Below are 24,425 nucleotides of genomic sequence, written 5' to 3'. Positions count from 1 at the left end.
GTACAGGTTGCAGAATCCCATTGGTCATGCAGTCAAATATATACATACAGCAATAATAATGTCTATTTTATTCTGCTACCCTTTCTTCCCCCCCTCCCCTCCCATCACTTCTCTCTACCCAATCTAATGTGACACACTTCTTTTTTTTCTTTTTCCTCACCTGTAATGATGAGGGTCTCCTTCCATCTTCATACAATTCCCCTTCTCCCTCCCTTTCCCTCCCACCTCTCTATCACCAAGAACCTTTTTATATGTCTTGGGCTTCTTTTGTTCTTTTGCTGTCTTCCCTTTATCTCTTTCCTTCTTGCATACATGACTAGGCCCAGGAGATGCTCAGTGGGATGGCCGAAAGGTGAGAAGCAGATGGGGTGGAGGGGCCAAAGTGGAGCATTTGGGCAGGAAGGGGGTCCAGGGTGAATTAACTAGCAACTTTCACAACTCCCTCTGGGCAGGTTACTTTAGCAACAGGTTGGAGCAGGGGCAGATTATCTTGATAAGGGTGGAGGAAGGGCTCTGAAGGCATTAGCATTTCAATCCCTCTCCAACATCTGGGACTAACTGTAATTGGCCTCCTTGATCTGATCTTACTCAATCTACCTATCTTTACTGACTGCCTGTCTAATTTTGTGTTTAGCTGCACTTTGACCTTTGATATGAACATGATAGCCATACTATAGTATTCAAAGCTAATATAATAATTGTACTGTGACATTTATAATTAATATCATTATTATAGATTTAAAACCAATATAATAGGTTTCCTGTGACATTTAATTTTAATAAAATATTTATGCTATAGCATTCTATACTAATATTATAGCTGCTCTGTGACATTTATGATTAATATAATATTAGCATTATAGATTTTAAAACTAATATTATAGGTACTCTTTGATATTTAATTTTAATATAATATCCATACTATAGCATCTAAAAGTAATATAATAGCTGACCTTTAATATTAACATGATATCTGTACAATAGCATTGAAAAATCAATATATCAGTGCCCTTCATCTTTTACTGTTAATATAACATCATTAATACAGTATCTAAAGCAGATATACTACTACCTTGTGTCCTTAAATGTTAATATTATATAGATATTGTAGCAACTAAAATTAATACAATAACTTTCCTGTTTCCTTTATTATTAATAATATCAATAGTGTAGCCTGGAAAAGTAATACATATCCTGTGGCCTTAAACATTAATGTAATGTACTGTGGCCTCTGAAACTAGTAATAGCTTAAATGTTGCCTTTCATGCTAATACGATGTCTATAATATAGTATCTAAAACTAATACAATAGCTTTCCTGTTGCCTTTAAAATATTATAATATTCATAGCATGACATCTAAAATTAAATAAACAGCTGGGTGCAGAGACACACACCTGTCATCTCAGTGACTTGGGAGGCTAAGGCAGGAGCATCACAAATTCAAAGCCAGCCTCAACAACTTAGCAAAGCCCTAAGCAACTTAGCAAGACCCTGACTCAAAATAAAAATAAAGGGCTGAGGCTGGGGCTCAGGGGTAGCATGCTCCCCTGGCACATGTGAGGAACTGGGTTTGATCCTCAGCACCACTTAAAAGTAAAATAGAGGTATTATATCCACCCACAACTAAAAAATACATATTAAAAAATGATTTTTAAAAAGGGCTGGGATTGTGGCTTAGTGGTTAAGCATCCCATGCCCAATCTCTAATACTAAAATAAATATTAATAAATAAGCATGCTGTAGCCTTTAATACTAATGAGATTTCAATACTATAGCATCTGAAACTAATATAATACTTGCCCTGTGTCAATTAATACTGATATGATATCCACAATATGATCTCTAAAGCTAACATAATACTTCTCCTCTGGACTTTAATATTACTGTGATATTCTACAAGAGCATATAGAAGTAAATAATAGGGGCACTTTTACCTGTAATGGATGGACTGTCCTTATTTGTAGCATCTGAGACTAGCATATTAGCTGTCCTATGGCCTTTAATATTAATATAATATTTCATGTTATAGAATCTAAAAGTAATATAATAGCTGCCCTATGGCCTTTAAATGTTAATGTAATATCCCTATTTATCATCTAAAATTAATATAATGGCTGCCCTGTGGCCTTTAATACTAACATGATATTCTTACTATACCATCTAAATATAACAAAATAACTTTCCCTTGGTCTTTAATATTAATGTAATACCAGTACTTCAGCATCAAAAACTAACACAATAGCTTTCCTGTGCCTTCTTTACTAATAAAATATACAAAGTACAGCATCTGCCCTGTGGATTTTACTACTAATATATGTAGTATAGCCTATAAAACTGACATGATAGTTGTTCTGTGACCTTTGATACTCATATCTAAATATAATAGTTGTGCTACAGCCATTTGTATTTATGTAATATTTGTATTATGGCATCTAAACCTAATATAATGCTGCATGAGTCTTTAATACTATCATGATATCAATATGATAGTATCTAATATTAATATAATAGTGGCCTTGTAGCTGTTAATATTAATATCCATGCTATATCATTCAAAACTAATATAATAACTGTCCTGTGGCCTTTTGTAGTAAAATGATATCCATACTACAGCATCTAAAGTTAATATGAAAATTGCACTGTGGAATTTAATACTAGTTATATCACCTTAAACATATAATACGGGCTGGGGATGTGGCCCAAGTGGTAGCGTGCTCTCCTAACATGCATGAGACACTGAGTTCAATTCTCAGCACCACATAAAAATAAAATAAAGATATTGTGTCCACATAAAACTAAAAACTAAAAAATAATAAAAAACATATAATACATGCCCTGTGGCCTTTAATGTAGTGTAATATGCATCCTATAACATCTAAAACTAATATAAAATGTGTCCTGAATTATTTAATGTAATATACATATTAAAGCATTTTAAAGTAATGTAATATGTGTCCTATGGCCTTTATTACTAAAATGAGATCCATTTTTAGCATCAATTCTAATATAATAGATCCTTTGAGACCTCACACACTAATATGATATCCATACTATAGCTCTAAAGCTAATGTTATAGCTACTTGGTGGCACTTAACATCAATGTAATATTAATACTATAATCTTTTAAACTCATATAATAGTGGTTATGTGGCATTTATTGTTAATATCTAAAATGAATATAATAGCTGCACTGCAGCATTTAATATAGTATCCACATGATGTCACTTAAAACTGATATAATTACTGCCCTGTTAAAATAGAGTTTCTTCCTTCTACTGGCAGAGGGGTCTGCACAAGCTCCAGCCCTCTGCAGCTGAGAAGTGTTGGAGCTCTAATGGTGGGCCATACCCTCCAGTGACACAGCAGACCCCAGCAGCTCACTGTTAGTTTCTTCTTCTTTCTGAGTTCTTGTCTTGTGAATTTGAAGAATAAAATCCACAGATCAGGATGTGTGAGTGTGAGAATAGAATTTATTCACATGAGCATAGAAACAAGACTCCCCACAGTATGAGCAGTGCAAGAGGAGCCCTGAAAAGGGTTGCCATCTGATTGTGCCGTTTATACAGCACTTGGGTCCACACTATTGGTTCAAACTTATGCTAATCAGCATTTGAAAAAAGTACCAATGCTGTTGGTCCAAACATTATGCTAATTAGGGTTTGGAAATGCACTAACACTATTTGTTAGTGCTGAATTTTATTCAGGTTTGTCCTACTTCCTTTATCTCCCTGCTGCTCTGGAATGACAGGTCAGTGTCATCTTGGGATGGCAGGTCAGTGCACCATGGCCTGCTTGTGGCAGTGATCCACCCCACCTCAGACCCCCAATGCCAGCTTGGCAGACTCTGTGAGGCTGTGGCCCATGCTTGGCACCTGTGTTCCAGCCTGCCCAGGTTGTTGTTCCTCTGCTTTGCTCTGCTGCTTGGCTGCTGCTTCTCAACAGAGACCAGTGCACCAGCTGCATGACTTGGCAGCTGGGAAGCTGTGTCGCTGCCCTGTAACACTAATACGATATCTGTACTGTACCATACACACTTAATATAGCAATTGCTCTGCAGCCTTAAATATTAATATAATATCAATGTTGTGGCCTTCAAATCGGAAATAACAATGGCCCTGAGGCTGTTTAATTCTAATATGATATCCAAATTATAGCATCTAAAACTAAAATAATATTTGGCTTGTGGTCTCTAATACTAATAAGATATTTATGCTATGTGATCTAAAATTAATATAATAGCTATCCTGTGGCCTTTAATAGTATTATAATATTCATATTATAGCATCTAAAAGTAATTTAATAATTGCCTTGTGACCTTTATTATTAATGTAAAATCATACCAACACATCTTAAACTGATATGATAGCTGCCTTTTGACTTTTAATTCTAATCTGATATACATATTATAGCACCTAAAATTAATAACATATGTCCCCTGTGGCCTTTGATATTTATATAATATCCATACTCTGGCCTCAAATCCTAATATAATAGTTTAAAATATTCATACTGTGACCTCTAAAATATAAGAGAAGTCCCTGTGGTCTTTATTACTGATATGATATTTATGTTAGAGCATGGAAATGTGATAATAGATGTGATCTTTAATATTAATATGATTTCTAGACTATAGAATTGAAAATTGGTATCAGAGCTGCACTGAGGTATTTAATACTAATATGATGATATCCATAGTACATATTTAAAACTAATATAATGTTGCTCTGTGGTCTTAATATTAATATGACATCCCTACTGTGTACTCTAAAACTAGTGTAATAGCTTCCCTGTATCCTTTATTACTAATATAATATCCATTCTATAGCATCTAAAAGAATAGCTGCCCTATAGCCGTTTATATTAATAAAATAGCCAAAATATAACATCTCGAACTGATATAATATTTGTCCTATGGCCTTTCATAATAAAACTAATCTAAAACTAATATAATGTATGCCCTGTGCCCTTTATATTGACATGTTATTTGTATTATGGCATCCAACACTAATATAATGGTTGCCCTGTGGCATTTATAATTGATATAATATCAGTAATATAGATTCTGGCCAAGTGCAGTGGTGTATGCCTGTAATCCCAGCAACTCAGGAGGCTGAGGCAGGAGAATCATGAGTTCAAGCCAGCCACAGCAACTTAGTGAGGCACTTAGCAACTCAGCAAGACCTCATTTCTAAATAAAATATAAAAAAGATCTGGGGATATCTCTCAGTGGTTAGGTACCCCTGGATTCAATTCAATCCCTGCTACAAATATATATATATATATTTTTTTTTTCCTAAAACTAATGTAATAGATGCTGTATGGCCTTTAAATTTTAATACAATACCATATTATTGCACCTAACACTAATATAATAGCTGATCTGTGATGTTTAACTAACATGACATCCATATTGATAGCATTGAAAACTGATATATTAATTCCCTGTGGCTTTTAATATTAATATAACATTATTAGTATAACATCTAATACTAATTCAATAGCTGTCCTATGGCATTTAATATTACTATGATATCATTCTATAGCTTCTAAAACTAAAATAATAGCTGAACTTTGTTTGGCCTTCATTACTGATGTAATATACATGCCATTTTACATTAATTCAGTAACTACCCTATGACCTTCAGTGTTAATTTAATAATAACTATACTATAGTGTCTAACACTAGTATAAAGTTTCCCTTTAACCCAAACATAATATCTATATTATAATGTGTAAAACTAATACTTCTGGCCTTTAATACTAATATGATTCCATACTGTACTAATAATAATATAATAGATGTTCTGTGGTGTTAATACTCAAAATCTATAGTTTTGTATCTTAAAACTAATAACTTCCCTGTGGTCTTTAACAGTAACATAATATCCATAGTGTATTTCTGATACTCATGTAATAGCTATCCTGTGTCCTTGAACATTACTATAATATCCATATTATTGCATCTGAGACAGCTGACTATGGACTTCATTTCTAATATAATAGTCACCTATATCATCTAAAATTAATACAATAGCAGCCCTGTGCCTTTACTAGTAACACTTCTGCATCTAAAACTAATGCAATAGGTGCCCTATGACCTTAAATATTAATGTGATATCCATGCTAGAGCCTCTGAAACTGATATAATAGTTGCCTTGTGGCCTTTAATATTCATATCAATACTGTAGCTTCTAAAACTAAAAAAAATATAATAGCTGCACTCTGGTGACTATAATTAATATATTCCCTATATTATAGATTCTAAAACTAATACAGTTTGTGCCCTGTAGCCTTAAACACTATTATAATATCCATACTGTACAATCTACAACTAATATGATATTGCTTTGAGGATTTTAATTTTAATATAATATCCATACTATAGCATCTAAAACAAATATAATAGCTGCCCTATGACATTTAATACTAGCATGCTATCCATACAGTAGCAAAAAGAAAACTGATATATTAATGTCCTGTGTCTTTTATACTGATGTAACATCTTTAATATAGCGTCTAATACTAATGTAATAACTGTCCTGTGGTCTTTAATATTAATATGATGTAGATATTATAGTAACAAAAATTAATATAACTGCCTGTTATTATTAAAACAATATCCCTACTGTGGCATATAAAACAGGCCTCTCAACTCCCATGTTTTCCTTCACCAATTGTTCTAATTTCCTGTATATTCCTCTACCACCTCCTTTCTCATCTCCCTGTGTATTATATTAACAATATCTATCCTGGAGGCTCTAACATTAATATAATATCCATAGTGTAGCCTCCAGAACCAATGTAATTGCTTTAATTTCACTTTTCAGGCTAACATAATATCCACATATAGCATCTAAAACTAATACAATAGCTGAACTTTGGCCTTTAAAACTATTATAATATCCATAGCATGATATATTTTTTAATTTATATTTTAGTTGTAGTTGGACACAATACCTTTATTTTATTTATTTATTTTTATGTGGTGCTGGGGATTGAACCCAGGGCCTCGCACGTGCTAGGCAAGCGTTCTACCACTGAGCCACAATTCTAGCCCCATAGCATGGGACATCTTAAATAAATAGGTGCCTTTAATACTAATGAGATCTCAAAACTATAGCATCTGAAACTAATATAATACTTTCCCTGGGACAATTAAAACTAATATGATATTTATAATATAGCATTCAAATAAAATAGAATAGCTAGCCAGTGGACATTAATGTTATTGTGACGTCCATAGACAACATCTAAAATTAATATTTTAATAAACTAAAACTGTGTATTTTAATATTAAATGCTATGGCATATATATATATATATATATATATATATATATATATATATATATATATATTCTTTCTACGACCTTTAGTATTATTGTGATATTCACATTGTACCACCTAATATTAATATAATAGCTGCCATGTGGCTTTATATTAATAGGATATCTATCTTATGGCATGTAAAACTAATAAATAACTGCCACTTGGCTATCAATATAATATTATAGTACAGTACACAAATTATAGAATTGTAAATTATAGCACTGTACTGCCCTGTCACTTTTATTACTAATATAATGTCCAAAATATAACATCTAAAACTGATGTAATACCTATTTTATGGCCTCTAATGTAACAAAATATTCATAACATAGCATCTAAAATTAGAAACTTTAGTTGCCTTGTGACCTTTGATATTAATTTAATTGCCATATAAGAGCATCTAAAATAAACATAGTAACTTCTCTGTGGCCTTTAATATTTCTGTAATATCCATGCTATGGCACCTAAAATAACATAAAGCTGCCCTGTTGCATTTAACATTAATATAATATCCAAGTTATATTGTCCAAAATTAATATGATAACTCCCTGTAGCTTTTTATAGTAAAATGATATTCATACTACAGCATCTCAAGCTAATATAAAAATTGCAATGTGGCCTTGAATGCTAATGTAATATTCATAATATAGTACCTTAACTAATAAAGAAGAGGCTTTCTAGGGTCTTTAATCAACTTTAATATTAATGTAATGTCCATACATTAGCAAATAAAAATAATAAGAATATTCCCTGTTGCCTTTAACCTAATGTAATATTTATATTATGTATCTTTAAAAAAATTTGTTTTGGTTGTCAGTGGACTTTTACTTTATCTATTTATATGCAGTGCTGAGAATCAAACCTAATGCCTCACACATGCTAGGCAAGCACTCTACAACTGAGTTACAACCCCAGCCCCTGCATCTTTTTTTAATTGCAAAACCAATTATTTTATATATCACTGGCCATAAATTTTTGTAATTAGTTATTACATAAATGATGCCTAGTGCCATTATTCTGCCCACAATCCACTTGTGCATTTATAAACACAATTTTCATGATTTATATAAGCACATCTATCAGTGAAGATGTCACAGTGAGGTGCAATTTAACAACCATAATCTGATGCTTTGCAGATAGCAATGTAGAAGAAAATTATTTGTAATCATCTTTCACTTCAATGACTTTATATAAAAATCAATACTTTAAAATTAAATTCTAAGTCTCCAAAGGAGATTTTCATATGTACATATAGAAATGGTTACAGAGAGCAAGATTTATAAGAAACATGTCCACATGTCCACATCCTATTGTTAACTGCTGTACCATTTTTTTTTCCAACTTCTTTCCTTTGCCTGAAAGAGGGGCTCAGATAAGATGGAAGTTTTGCTTGACTTCTTTAATGTCCTGAACTTTCTGTAGCTCTATTTTTTTCTCAATATGTTCATTATAAATTTAGCTTGGCATTTCTGTTTGATCTCTTCAACTCTCTTCATTGCATTAATAGTTTTATTCTGTAGTTCTTGCTGGCATTTGACAGATTCATTTCTACATTTTTCAAATTCAAATGAATTATCCACTGTAAGCTCTTGACCAGCTGCTTTCCTGAATGCTTTAGTCCACCTGGCCTTGTGAGGATTATGCTTTATTTTAAAGTTCTTAGTACATTGGATTTACAGAATCTGAATACCTTGCAATAATTGAAGGTGAACATCATGCCATGGACAGGGTAGGTGGACCCTGAACAGAAATAACACTTCTTGATATGCATGTTGAGCCTTGTGGGACCCCACCAACCAGGCCATGAGCTGGGGAAGAAGTGATGCCATATTATTACATCTTAAAACTAATGTAATATATGCCCTTGGCCCCCAATACTACTACAATATTTAAACATGCCATCTAAAACTAATATAAAATCTGACTTGTGGCCTCTAACACTAATATTATATCCATAGCACTCCATCTGAAACTAATATAATAGCTGCCCTGTGGCAATGAATACTAATGTTATATCCATACTATAGTATTTAAAACTTAAATAATAGCTTCCCTGTGGCCTTTAACATTAATCTCATGCCATAGTATCTAACACTAATATAATAGCAGCCCTGTGACATTAAATACTAAGACGATGTTAATACTATAGCATCCAAAACCAGTATAATACTTGCATGGTGGTCTTTAATACTACTGTAATATCCATACTATAGCAACTAAAGCTAATATAATAGGTGTTCTGTGTGTTTAATATTAATATAATATTAATAATGTGGCCTTGAAACAGAAATAACAACTGTCTTGTGCCCTTTTATTCTAATATAATATCCTACTACATCTTGTAAAATTAATATAATAGCTGCCGTGTAGGCCTTGAATACTAATATGACATTTATACTGTACCTTGTAAATGCCCCTCACCCTGCTTCATTACACTTCAGCTGCTCCTGGGTCAGTATCCCATCCCCAGAAGCAACATCTGCCTCAGAGAACACTGTTCCTGTCGAGAACACCCTGTCAAGGACTGAAATCCCTTCTTCTTTGTCTTAGATATGGTAAAGGTGGTAGAGGAGCTGGGAGTGGGGTTTGGGATTGTTCCCACTTACCAGCATGTGCCCCATAGAAGCCATCTGAGTGCTCAGAGCCTGTTTTAATATCATTAACAGGATATAAAGATGTCCCAGTACAAGACTGGTGTGACACTCAGGTGCAATATTCACAACGACTGTGGGAAAAGTAGATTGATTGTTTCAGGTCAGAATCACATTCAGGCAAACCAGGATCTCTCCAACCTGCTCCAGAAGAATGCATTACAAGAATAGAGCAGATGTGGCCAACCAGCCCTGGATGGAGGAATGAGGCCTACCTTCAAATGTCATCCACACTGAAACCATCTTCTTCTCAAGGTCAGCCAGGCTGAAGCCTAGCCCCTTCTCAAGATCAAAATCAGAAAAACAAAATTATGTGGTGAACATTATGGTTAGGGTGGGTATTATGGATGGAGTTGAGCCTGAGCAAATTTGTTGTCTGGAGTGTGGTCAGATGTTGAGTACAGAGTAGGTAGGGGTTGTTTACAGAATGGATGTTAAACAGAAGCACATGGTTTGTGGGCTTATATTTAGGGTTTCTAGGGTGAGGTTAAAGCTAGAAGATAGGAAGTAGTGTTAGTGTTTTAGAGTTATGAATAGGTGAGAGGGGTCAGAATAAGGGTCAAACCAAGAATTCCTTAGAATTCAGCATCCCTGGGATACTATGCTTCATACTGTGTTAACATTGACCACCACTTCTTATGACCCACTCTGTGACCCTACACCACTTATCAATTCCTGTGTAGTCCTGTATCACATCCCAGATGGCTTCTAGTGTGCCCTCCACTGTCGGCTTTTACTGACCCTGTGTAGCTCTCAACCTTCTCCTCTTATCTCCTCCTGTGTAACACTCCACCAGCACATTTCATCTCTACCTCTGTAACCCTCCACCACCTCCTCTCACAGCTTTCTGTGTAGCCCTCCATCTTCTCCTCTCCTCTCACCATTTAGCCCTTCACCACTTCCTTTTATCCGCTCCTATGTACTCTCTTGTCACCTCCTCTCAAGGGCTCATGTGTAGCCCTTGACCATGTTCTCTCACAGCTTCTTTGTAGCACTCCACCATCTCTTCTCATCCCATCCTCTGTAGCCCTCCACCAACACCTCTCAACTCCTGTGTTTTCCTTCACCAACTGCTCTCATCTCCTGTATATCCCTCTACTACCTCCTTTCTCAGCCCCTTGTGTAACCCTTGACAATAATCTCTTACAGGTTACTGTGTAGCCCTTCACCACTTCCTCTCACGACAAAACTGTCCCTCCCAAGGATGCTCAGCCAGCCTCAACTCAACTGTGTTCCTGAGACTCTGACCTATTCTAGAAGTTGTTTAAGATTCTCCATGTCTTCTAATGACTTGTCCATGTAATTGGCTTTTTTAGGAATTTCCTTTATATTTAATTCTTTAAATTCTAAAACCCAGATTCTTCATCAAACTTTGATATTCTTCATTTGTGTTCTATTGTATTCAAAAGGCCAACTGCTTACTTCTTCAGGGTTGATTCTTAGTACGTTCCTCAGATAATGTAAAGACTACTTTTGTAAGTCTATATGGCTTTTGTTCAAGTTTTCAGAAATGTCACTTACTTACTATATTGTTGTCATCTTTTGCCAACTTAGTGTTCACCTAAGTGTTCTCTCTCTCTCTCTCTCTCTCTCTCTCTCTCTCTCTCTCTCTCTCTCTCTCATTTCTTGGCTGTCCCTAAACTTCATTACTGTTTAATGTTTACCAGGAGAACTGGGGACCATGTCTGTACTCTGCCAATAGGTGTTCAACTCCTCCTTCACTTTGGGCAGTGGAGTTTTTGACCTTAGCTGGTCCTCTCCAGAACTTTCATGGTGGCCATCCTATTTAGGGGGCTTCATCTACAAGTCAGTCTCATGTTAATGTGGGCACTGGGGTCAAGTGCTGGTCAGAAGTTACCTTAGTGTGACTGCACTACTAAAAGAATCTTCTGTAGGGCACCTCCTCCTCCACAGAAAATCTTAACTAAGTTTCTGCAGAAATCTTCACCATAATTGATTTTAGGACTATAAGCATGAGTCTCTATCTACAGGAGATTTCAATGTATATCTAAAACATGTAATAGCTGACCTTTGGACTCTAATACTAATACAGTGTGCACACTATAGCATTTAATACTAATATAATAACTGCTTTTTGGTCTTTTACAGTAATATGATATCCATAGCAAAACATCCCAATCTAATACAGTAGCTGTCTTATAGCCTTTCATACTAATGTAACATACATACTGCCTCATCTAATAGATCTCCTGTGTTCTTTAATATTAATATAATATCAATATATAGCATCTTAAACTAATTCATGTACCTTTGCCTCTAATACTTAATGATGTTCATACTATAGCACCTAGTGCTGATATAATAGCTGACCTGTGCTTTGTAATTCAAATGTGGTCTCTGTACTATAGCCTCTAAAATTAATATAATAACTGTATTGTGGCCTTTAAAAAATCCATAATACAGCATCAGAAACTGATATTATAGTGACACTATGGCCTAACATAATAATGTAATATCCATATTGTGGACTCTAAAACTAATATAATAGCTTCCTGTGGCCTTCAATACTAACCTGCTCTCTGGTACTTAAAATATTATAATAGTTGTCCTGTGGTCTTTAATACTAATGATATCCATAGTACAACAATTAAAACTAATAAAATAGGTGAACTGTGATCTTTAGTAATAACAAAATATCCATAATTTAGCATCTAAAACTAATATAATATGTGCCTTGTGTCCTTTTAAATTTTTTTTAGTTGTAGGTGGACATAATACCTTTATTTTATTTATTTACATATTTATTTATTTATTTTTATGTGGTGCTGAGGATCAAACCCAAGGCCTCACATGTGCTAAGTGCTCTATTGCTGAGCCATAACCCCAGCCCATATGGTTTATTTTTATGTGGTGCTGAGGATCAAACCAAATGCCTCACACATGCTAGGCAAGCACTCTACACCAAGCCACAACCCCAGCCCACCCTGTGGCCTTTTAAAAATATTTTTTAACGTTCTAGATAGACACAATACCTGTATTTAATTATTTATTTTAATGTGGTACTGAGGATCAAATCCATTGCCTTATGCATGCCAGGCAAGTGCTCTACCACTGAGTCACAATCCCAGCCCCTGCCCCATGGCCTTTAATATTAATATGATATAAAAATTATGGTCCCTGAAATTAATATAAAAGTTGTCCTGTGGCCTTCCAATACAGATATTATATCCATCCTATGGCTTCCTTCTGTCTTTTTATATTAATATTAATATTAATATATTAATATATATTAATATGTGATAGCATGAAATCTAATATAATAGCTTCCCTATAGATTTCACTATTAATATGTCATCCATATTATGACCTCTAAATCTAATATGATAGATTTATCTTGTGGCCTTTGTTACTGATATGATCTCCATATTTATGGCATGGAAAACTGATAAAATAGCTGCTCTATGGCATTTACTATTAATATGATTTTCATATTATAGCATCAAAAACAGATATTAGAAGCATTAGAGGCTTTTAATACTAATATGATATCTAAACTATAGTATCTAAAATGAATATAGTAGCTGGGCTGTGGCCTTTAAATCTAATGTGATATCCATATTATGGCATCTAAAACTAATACAATAGATCTCCTTAGCTTTTAATACTAATATGACATCCATATTATGACCTCTAAAACCAATGTAATAGATGTACTGTGACCTTTAATATGAATGTGACACCTTTTCTACAGCCTGTGAAACCAATATGATAACTCTATGGTGAATTTTAATATTTAATATACATGATATAGAATCTTAAACTGATAAACTGGTGCTCTGTGGCCTTTAATATTAGTATGATATTTATATTATAGTACATTAAGCTAGTAAAATGTCTGCTCTGTAGCCAGTAAACTAATGATATTCATGCTATACTATTGAAATTAATATATCAATTGCCATGTTGACTTTAATACTAATATGTTATGCATACTTAAACATATAAAAGTGACATAATTGTTGACCTGGGCATTTAATACTAATATGATATCCATGCTAGAAAATCTAAAACTGATATAATGGCTTCCCTGAGATCTTTAAAACTAATAAAATATCCATCCTAATATAAGAGCTGCCCTGTGGCCTTTAATAATATAATATATAATACTAATATGATATTCATATTATGTCATCTTAAACTGATAAAATATCTGCCCTGTGACCTTTAATATTAATATAGTATCATACTGTAGCATCTGAATTAATATAATGGCTGTACTGTGATTTTAATACTAAATAATATACATACTGCAGCACCTAAAACAAATAGTTGCCATGATGCCTTTAATACTGATATGATATCATATTAGTATAACATCTAAAACTGCTTAGTGTAGCCTCTAATATTGATATAATAGCTGCCCTGTAGCCTTGAATACAAATAAGATATGCATACTCTATTATCTAAAATGGATGTAATATCTCCCCTGTGGTCTTAATACTAATATAATAGCTGATCTGAAGCAATTGGTACTAGTGTGATTACCTGTTTGGCATCTAAAACTGATAAGATAGCTGTCCTATGGCTATTAATATTAATAAATTCTCCATAATGTAGCATCTAAATCTGATATAGTAGCTGCCAATACTATTATGATATTCAGAATACTATCTAAAACTAATATAGTATCTAATACCAATGTAACAACTAAACTTTTGCCTTTAATAGTAATGTAGTATATTTACTGTAGCATCTTACACTACTGTAAAAACTTTCTTGTGGTATTTAGTATTAATATATGCATACTGTGGCTGCAGAATAGGTTAGTATAACTCTCATATAGCCTTCATATTAGTATAATATCCATACTACAGCATCTACATTAATATAATAGCTGCTCTGTGGCTTCAATATTGAAGTAATATCTGTACTATAGTAAGTACAACTAATATAATAACTGTACTGAGGGTTTAATTCTATTACTAATATAATAACTTCCCAGTAACCTCTAATGTTAATAATATATCCAAACTATAGCATCCAAAATTAATATAATAGCTGCCCTGTAGTCTTTTATACTAAATTAATAACCATGCTATAGCATCTCAAGCTAATATAATATCTACTCTGTGGCTTAATGTAGTAGCCATATGATTGCATCTAAAACTGATATTATAGCTTCCCTGTATCCTTTAATACCAATATGACATCCTTAGTATAGCATCTTAAATTGTTATAATAGCTACTCTGTGGCCTTTAACATAATATCCATATAATATGATATCTATAATATAGCATTTAAAATGGATATAATATCATCCCTATGGCCTTTAGCCTTAAATTTAATAAAATCTCTATACTATGTCATCTAAAGTAATATAATAGCTGCCCTGTGGACATTGATACTATTATGATATCCATACTATAGCATCTAAAGTTAAAATAATTTAACAAAATGCCTGTAGTTCTGGGATTTAATAAAGTAATATGATATCCAAACTACAGTATCTAAAATGAGTATAATAGCTTAATACTAATAGGATTTACATAGTATAGCACATATAACTAATAAAATAACTAAAGTTTTGGCTTTAATATGTTTTTTTGGTAATATGAATTGAAACTAGGGGCATTTAACCCCATCCCCAGCCCTTTTTAATTTTTTTAAAATTTATTTTGACACAGGGTCTTGATAAATTATTTGGGGACTCACTAAGTGGCTGAGGCTGGCCTTGAACTTGTAATCCCCCTGCCTCAGCTTCCTAACTCACTGGAATTACAGGCATGTGCCACTGCCTGACTGGGCTTTAGTACTAATACGGTGTGCATACTACAGCACCTATATTAAGTACTATAGGAGCTGCCTGTGACACTATTATTAGTATTATAACTACACTTTGGCCTCTTAATGTAATATTACAGCTCTCCTGTGGCCTTTCATATTAATACAATATCCACATATAGCATCTAATATACTAGCTGCCCTATGGCCTTTAATAATATCAACACTGTATCTCCTAAAATTGAAGTGATAGTTTCCCTGTGGCCTTTTAATACTATATAAAATCCATACTACAACATCTAAAATGAATAAAATACCTGCTCTGTGACCTTCAATTCTTTTATGATATCCACACTATAGCATTTAAAACTAATAAAATAGCAGTCCTATGGCCTATAGTTCTGATGTAGTATCCATACTTTATCATTGTAAATAATATAACAGTTGCATATTGTCTTTAATACCAACATCATATCCATAGTATAAACTCTAAAACTACTACTTAGCTTCCCTGTGACCTTTAATACTAATATAATATCTATACTATAACATATGAAAGAAACATAATGCATGACCTGTGGTTTTTAATATTGATGTAATAACCATCTTATTGCATCCTAAGCTAATATAATAACTGCCCTGTGGTTTTCATATTATTATGATATCCATAGAACAGTACATGTTAAATAAACATACTAGCTTCCCTTTGGCCTTTAATGTTAATATACTATTCATGCTCTAGCTTCCAAAACTGTTAAAATACCTGCATTGTAGACTTTATAATAAAATGATATCCATTAATTAATAAAATAAAATAATGGCATTTCAAGTTATTATAATAATATAATACTAATGCAGTATTCGTATTGTTACTTCTAAAAGTGATATAATTCCTGCTCCATGGGCTTCAATACTAGTATTGAATATGATATCCATACTAGAGCATCAAAAACTGATAAAGTGGCTGCCCTGTGTCCTTTAAGACTAATATAACATTTAAAATTGATATGACAACTTCTCTGTGGCCTCTGATATGAGTATGATGTCCATAATATAGGATCTAAAACTGATCTAGGGCCAGGTGCAGTGACACATGCCTATAATCCCAGTGGCTCATGAGGCTGAGACAGGAGGATTGTGAGTTCAAAGCCAGCCTCAGCAAAAGTGAGGTACTAAGTAACTCAGTGAGACCCTATCTCTAACTAAAATATAAAATATGGCAGGGGATGTAGCTCAGTAGTCGAGTTCTCCTGAGTTCAATTTTTGATATCAAAAAAAATAAAAAAATAAAAAATAAAACTGATATAGTATTTGCCCTGTGGCCTTCACAGCTAATATGATATCTATATTGTTGCATCTAAAAGTAACATAATAGCTGCCCTGTTGTGATTAATACTACTATTATGTCCATCCTATAGTATCAAAAACTGATATGGCTACTCTGTGGCCTTTTGTATCAAATGTTAAACATAATATAGCATTGAAAACTGATATAATAGCTGCTCTGTGGTTTTTGGTTCTAATGTGATATCCATATATAGAAGGGGTCCCTGCAGACCTGGGGCAGGCAGCTGGCAAGTTGTGGACACTCCCACAGAGGTGAGTACTGGCCCAGGAGACCACTCTCCTGGCTGACCGTCTCTTCAGGCAGGCACAGAGACTGCGCAGCCAGGGCGGGCAGGAGGGAGACTCCAGTGAGGACCTGGCACCCCGCCCCCTGGCCTGGGGCAGTGCGGGCATCCACTGTCTTACAAATTTCCTCTCCAGCACTCTGTGTGGCATAAACCAGCACCACAAAGACAGTGGACACCAGCGCTGTCCAACGTAGACAAGGCAGAACCCAGTTGCCTCCTGGACTCCCAGCCCCTGAGCAGACAGTGGTGGTCATCAGGAGGATGTCCACTTCCTGGGCCCCTGCTTGGCCTCCCTAAGGTCCCCACCTGGCCCCTGAGCACCCTGTATCAGGGGCTGCACCTGAGACCAGGTCTCTCCCTCTTCCCAGGCCAGCCACCCCTCCCCAGGACTGACCACTCAGCCAGGACCAACTCCACACAGGCCTCACTCCCAGATGGAGGCTCAAGTCCCAGGCAGCCCTTCCTGGTCACAGCACTGCCCGCCCCTGCCCACAGGACAAGCTGCACTCTGCCACCATGACCACAGGGAGCCCAGGACAGAGACTCCCGGTGTCGTCTGCACCTGCAGGCCACCTGTGTGGGGACCTCCAGGAGCTCTGTGCTGAGCCCTCTGGAGTCGGGGACTCAAAGTTCTTCATCACTCTTAGCATGTGTATGTGGGAGGGCAGCGTGGAGCCCCCTGTGGAGGGACAGTGTGCAGGGGCCTCACCCGGTTATGCAGGGAGTTCCCATTCCACCAGCACCTCCAGCCTAGGTATGTCCCTGAAGACCCAGAAACAAATGCTGGAATGAAAACTTGTGTGTGAATATTCACAGCAGCACCATGCACAAGGTTCAGAAAGGAGAATTGACCCAAGTGTCCACTGAGGAGGAATGGGGGAACAGGACGAGTCCATCAACACGGTGGAATATTACTTAGCCCTGAAAAGGACTGCAGCTCTGACACATGCTGCAAATGGGACAGACTTTGAGACATGGGGCTCGGTGAGAGAAGCCGATACAGAGGGTCACTCAGTGTGGACTCTCTGGGCAGGTCCTATCCACAGCAGGGCATCCAGACACAGGCAGTGGGCAGGTGCCAGGGCTGGGCAGGGGACTGGGTCACTGCTGGAGTGCGAGTGCCTTTCAGGGGTAAATAGGCTGTTTTGGAAGTAAAGGCACTGGACGCCCAGTGCTGTGAAGGCACCTGATGTCTGGCTCGATCCCTAGCAGATGGACTTGTGCACGTCCAGCACAGCTACAGCCCATGCTCAGGTTCCTGCTCTCAGTGACCCAGCACCAAGTGGAGGCAGAGAGGCCAACCTCAGAGACACCAGTGTGGCCACATGTTCTGCAGAGTGCAGGTGACCCGTGGGGACCTTGGAGAACACACGGGGCCATTACAAGCTGAAGCTGGGTGACACTGGACAGAGCATGGGGCAGTCCTGGGAGGGACCACATCCCAGGGCAGCAGCTGCAGAGACGACATTGAGGTGGCCACATTTATTGTCAGCTGTGAACAGCGGTCAGGCGGGGAGCGCCCCGCCAGAGCTGAGCCTGGCCCGACCCCAGGGATGGAGGCCTGGTGTAAGCTGCATTGGAAGGTGGGGTTCCTTAGCCAGTGAAGTGGCAGGATGCAAGGCCTCTCACCCCCAGGACCAGGACCTGCAGGAGGAGAGGGTGGAGGTGAGTCCCTGGGCGCAGCTGAGTCTCCTGGCAGTCCCAGCCACGCCAGCTTCCTAAACTTCCTGTAAATGTCTCTGTGCACAGCAGGGCACGTGGGGCCTCGGGAGGGCTGTTTTCCAGGTGGACAGATGTCCCCATGGATGCTGCCAAGCCTGCTCCAGTCCCCGAGGTCAAGATGCGTTACACCTGGCTGAGCAGACGTGGCTGGGAGCCAAGCTGACCCTGGCAGGGAGACCCCACTGACCTTGAAGACGGGTCCTGCCTGCAGCTCCCGCAACAGCTGCTCTGGACTCAGGCTGTCCGCTGCAGAGGTCAGGCACAAGTCGGAGTAGTCAGCCCCCGCACCCTGGAAGCAGCAGGATGTCATCCTGAACACTGGCATCTCCAGGGTGCACAGCCCCCGCGTCCCTGTGAGTAAAGCTCAGGTACGTCCCTGAAGCCCAACCACCCGCCTGCTGCAGGACCCCAGGTGGCCTGACAGTGCCCACTCCCCAGTGGGGCCCTGGGCCTACTGGTTCTCCCTGGCACCTGCTGCACTTGATCCCCAACTCTGCCTAGCCTCATGGATTGCAGGGGTCAGCAGGGCCACCTGGAGCCCAGGAGCTAGAGAGGCCAGGCTCCTGGAGGGAGCTGGACACCATTGTAAGAGGTGAGTCCTGTCTACATTTGCACCCCAGAACCTGTGAGTGGGACCTGGTGTTGGAACAGGGTCTCTGCAGAGGTCATCAGTGAAGGGTCCTTAGATGGGCTCCTCCTGGGTCAAGTGGCCCTCATGCAATGGCTGTGTACTCCCAAGAGACAGAAGAGGGGACACAGACCCTGAAGATGGGTGACACTGGACAGAGCATGGGGCAGTCCGGGGAGGGGGGCACATCCCAGGGCAGCAGCTGCAGAGATGAAGTTGAGGTGACCACATTTATTGTCAGCTGTGAACAGCGGTCAGGCGGGGAGTGCCCTGCCAGAGCTGAGCCTGGCCCATCCCCAGGGACAGAGGCCTGGCTTGAGCTGCATTGGAAGGTGGGGTTCCTCAGCCTGTGAAGGAGGAGGAGCCCCATGGAGACGGAGGCAGAGACTGGACTGAGGGGCCACCAGCCAGGGCCACCTGGAGCCCAGAAGCTGGGAGATGCAGGAGGAGCCTCCCTGGAGCCTGTGCAGGGAGCTCAGCCTGGGACCCTGGTCCAGCCTCCACCCTCCAGGGTGGGAGAGGACAGTTTCCTGTGGTTTTCAACGCTGGTTTGTGGTCATTTTCTACATCAGCCCCTGTGTTCCCTGCACTGGCCAAGTGCTGAGGGGCCATCCTGGCACTCCAGCCATCTGCACAGGTCCCCCTGTAGCTGGACAAGAATGTGGCGGTGCCTTCCCACTCCTGGACCCTGAACACCATAGCACAGAGCACCCCATGGCCCCTCCCTGACCGACTGCCCTGTGCACACATCTGTCTCGGGGTCCATGAAGATCACCCTGCCTCTGTCAATGCAGGCCACCCAAAGTGTCCCCGTGGTGTCCATGCACAGCCCATCTGGCATTCCTTGCTCTGGCTCCAGCTGGCACACCAGCCGTGGGTTTGCTGCAGCAGGACAGAGGCACGTGGCCCCTCACAGCCCAGACCAGGAGGTCATGTTGCATGGCCTCAACCATGGGAGGGAGTTACAGACCTGGTGGTGCATCTGGACCCCAGGAGGGGTCTCGGGAGGATGTCAGGGGACTGGCCACAAAGGCTCCCCCCCGGGGAGGGTGTGGGGGGCTGGCCACCGAGGCCCCTACTCCAGGGAGGACGTGGGGGGCTGGCCACAGAGGACCCCACCTGGGGAGAGTGTGGGTGGCTGGCCATAGAGGCTCCTACCCCAGGGAGGGTATGGGGGGCTGGCCACGGAGGCCTTCGCCTGGGGAGCGCGTGGGGGACTGGCCAGGGAGGCCCCTACCCAGGCCTCCTGTCTGCACGTTGTAGTCATAGCCCCGCACAGAGTAGACCAGGCTGTCCACGTGGTAGAGAGTGCGGTGGTCTAGGGATCAGTCCAGCCCGTTGGGATGCCCAGCTGGTCCAGCTGTCTGATCACAGAGCGGTCAGCGTAGAGTGTATACAGGGAGCCCTGCCCCGGCTCCCACACTCCTGGAGCGGACGCCTCTGGCATGGTGCCTGAAGAGAGTGGAAGGTCAGTGGGCAGCACCCCAACCTGCCTTGTGCACCCACACAGACCCGCTGTGCAGAGAGCTGTGGTCACCCTCAGTTGGGGGACAGCAGGCAGGATGGCCCTCAGGCAGCATCTGTGAATGAGCCTCTGTGCTGGACCAAGGGGGGACCCCAGAGATGTTCCACTGGGAAGAGGCCTGCTCAGGCAGAGGTGCAGGGCCCTCAGCTGCATGTGAATGGCCTCTGGCCAGCAGCCCTGGCCGCTGCTCCACCCTGGCGGCTTCGACCCTCCCAGGGCCCTCTCTGGGAAGGGACCCAGGAAGAATTACATGAAAGCCATGGGCTTTGGAGCGGGAGGGAATCTGTGGGCTGCCCAGCACCTGCATGGCCTCGGGTCCGCTTGCCAGCAGCCTGGGGAGGGCTCCTGAGGTCCCCAAAAAGCCGGCACCCACCATGACTAGAGGCTCTCCAGGTGGCCTGGGCCACCTTCAGCTAACCAGGCCACAGCCAGTCCTTTCAGCAGCTCACCTGCCTCAAACCTCCCAGTGGGGTCCACCTTCCCATTGTTGAACCTGTTGTGGGGCTTGTCATGGTCCAGCCAGGCCACCCACTCCACCTGCTGTGTCTCCCAGTCCAGGAGGCCAAGGCAGGTACCAGAAGCCACCATGTAGCTGCCTACTCTGCACAGAGCCACACAGCCACCAGGGTCTCCTGGGGGGACAGAGGATACAGGACAGCAGGGTGGCCCAGCTGCTGCTTCTCCAGGAGACAGGGCCACCCCACCCATGGGGCTTCTGCTGGGAGGCACCATCAGGGCACAGAGCACGTCTCAGCACAGGACCAGTCCTGCTGGGCCTGCGTGGACCACCTCTCTGCGCCCCTCTCCCCACGAGGGCCACCACAGGGCCTCTAGATGGGACTGGAGGCTGCCAAGCCTGCCTGCAGGGCCACCAGGACTGCAGGAGCGGAGAGCGCTGGCCTCTCCTCACATCAGTGCCAGTGTGAGAGCCACGGGTGCCCCTGAGCCCTTGGGTAGGACTCTGGGCCTGGGGCAGGCTCCACAGGAGGGTGCCTGAGGCCAAACACAGACTTTGGGCCAGCCCTAATCTGCAAGGGGGACAGTGGCACTTGCCCTTGGGGAGGGTGAGGGTAAGTGGAGGACGCTCCCAGAGTGCTGCTTCTGCTCCTCAGAAGGCCCACAGGGGTCATCAGCCACACAGGTGTGCAAGCCCCATAGACACACAGGTAACTCCAGGTGTGTGAGCCCATAGGGGTCATCAGCCACACAGGTGTGTGAGCCTACAGGGGTCATCAGCCACACAGGTGTGCAAGCCCCATAGACACACAGGTAACTCCCAGGTGTGTGAGCCCATAGGGGTCATCAGCCACACAGGTGTGTGAGCCTACAGGGGTCATCAGCCACACAGGTGTGTGAGCCTACAGGGGTCATCAGCCACATAGGTGTGCAAGCCCCTATGGTCCTAGGGCTTTTTGGTACCTTTGTCATAGGTGTCCAGCATCACTAGAGGCCTGAGGGTTGCAGACACACAGATACCACCCAGGTGTGTGGGTCCACGCACACACATGACCTGGAAAAAGCACAGTCACCCCACCCTGGCTCCTGAGTCAGGACAGGTGCGTGTGTGGCACAACCCGGGGTCAGAGCCAGGCGTGGGCTCCACACAGCCGCCAGGAGGATGTCAGCGTTTCCAGGACTTTGTCTGGAGGACAGCGAGCCCATCTTTGGTCCATCCTGTACACCAGGACTTCCCACCCCCACACCCCCACGGTCTGTCCTGTGCCCAGGGTGTGACAGCCCACACTCCAGGGGCTCCAGAGCAGGCAGCCAGGTGCTGAGCAAGCAGGTGCCCCAGCTGGGCCCCTGCAACCCTCAGGCCATGAGTGATGCTGGACACCTATGACAAAGGTACCAAGAAACCCTAGGACCTCAGGGGACACGGGCCATGGGCAGGCAGGACAGCTTCATAGCTAAACGAGCCCCAGGAACACCTGGTGCTCCAGGGGACCCACACTTCCTCAGGCCCATGTTCTGCAGCCCCCAGACCCACTTCCTCTGGCCCTCTGTCTACAGCCCTCAGACCCACTTCCTCTGGCCCTTCGTCTGCAGCCCCCAGACCCATTTCCTCTGGCCCTCTGTCTGCAGCCCTCAGACCCACTTCCTCTAGCCCTCCATCTGCAGCCCCCAGACCCACTTCCTCTGGCCCTCTGTCTGCAGCCCTCAGACCCACTTCCTCTGGCCCTTCGTCTGCAGACCCCAGACCCACTTCCTCTGGCCCTCTGTCTGCAGCCCCCAGACCCACTTCCTCTGGCCCTTCGTCTGGAGACCCCAGAACCACTTCCTCTGGCCCTCTGTATGCAGCCCTCAGACCCACTTCCTCTAGCCCTCCATCTGCAGCCCCCAGACCCACTTCCTCTGGTCCTCCATCTGCAGCCCCCAGACCCACTTCCTCTGGCTCACTATCTGCAGCCCCCAGACCCACTTCCTCTGGCCCACCATCTGCAGACCCTAGACCCACTTCCTCTGGCCCTCCGTCTGCATCCCTCAGGCCCACTTCCTCTGGCCCAACGTCTCCAGCCCCCAGACCCACACTTACTGTGGCCCACAGTGTGTAGCCCCAGGCCCACTTCCTCAGGCCCACCATCTGCAGCCCCCAGGTCCACTTACTCAGGCCCATGGTCTACACCTCCCCAGGGTTGGGTTCCCCCGACACACAGTCCTGCCGTTGATGTCCACATACACCAGCCGCCTGGTCTCCTCTTCCCACAAGGGACACTCCCCCATCCTGTACCTCTCCCTGATGACAGCCTCAATCCCGGGGGACGCCATGGCCTAGGAGGACGACAGGGCTGTGAGTGCCCTGTTCCCTGTCCCATTCTCCTGGTCATCGGGTGAGGGCTGCTGGACTGTGCAGGCTGGGCGCTCCCAGATGTGTGACACATCCTGTGGTCTCAAGGACAGCCTCTTCTGCTCATGAAGCCTCACCCAGGCAGACATGGGGATGCAGAGAGGGACCCAGCCAAGCCCGTGCCCCTGCTGGCTCCTCTGCCACCTGGCACTCTGCATGACCCGAGAGGTCCACAGAACGTGCAGGTGCCCTGTCACTTGAAGTGGCACTCCCTGGCAAGGTTCTAGGAGTCCCTGTGCCCTTTCCTTCTGGTGGCACAGTGTGCCTACCACTTCTCCACCTTCCAGGACCCCCAGCTACAGCCTGGGAAGCAGGGGCTGCTAAGCTGAGCCACTGTCCAGGTGGG

Source organism: Callospermophilus lateralis, chromosome 3, assembly GCF_048772815.1.
Source record: "Callospermophilus lateralis isolate mCalLat2 chromosome 3, mCalLat2.hap1, whole genome shotgun sequence".
NCBI lineage: Eukaryota > Metazoa > Chordata > Mammalia > Rodentia > Sciuridae > Callospermophilus > Callospermophilus lateralis.
This window is presented reverse-complemented; position numbering follows the sequence as displayed.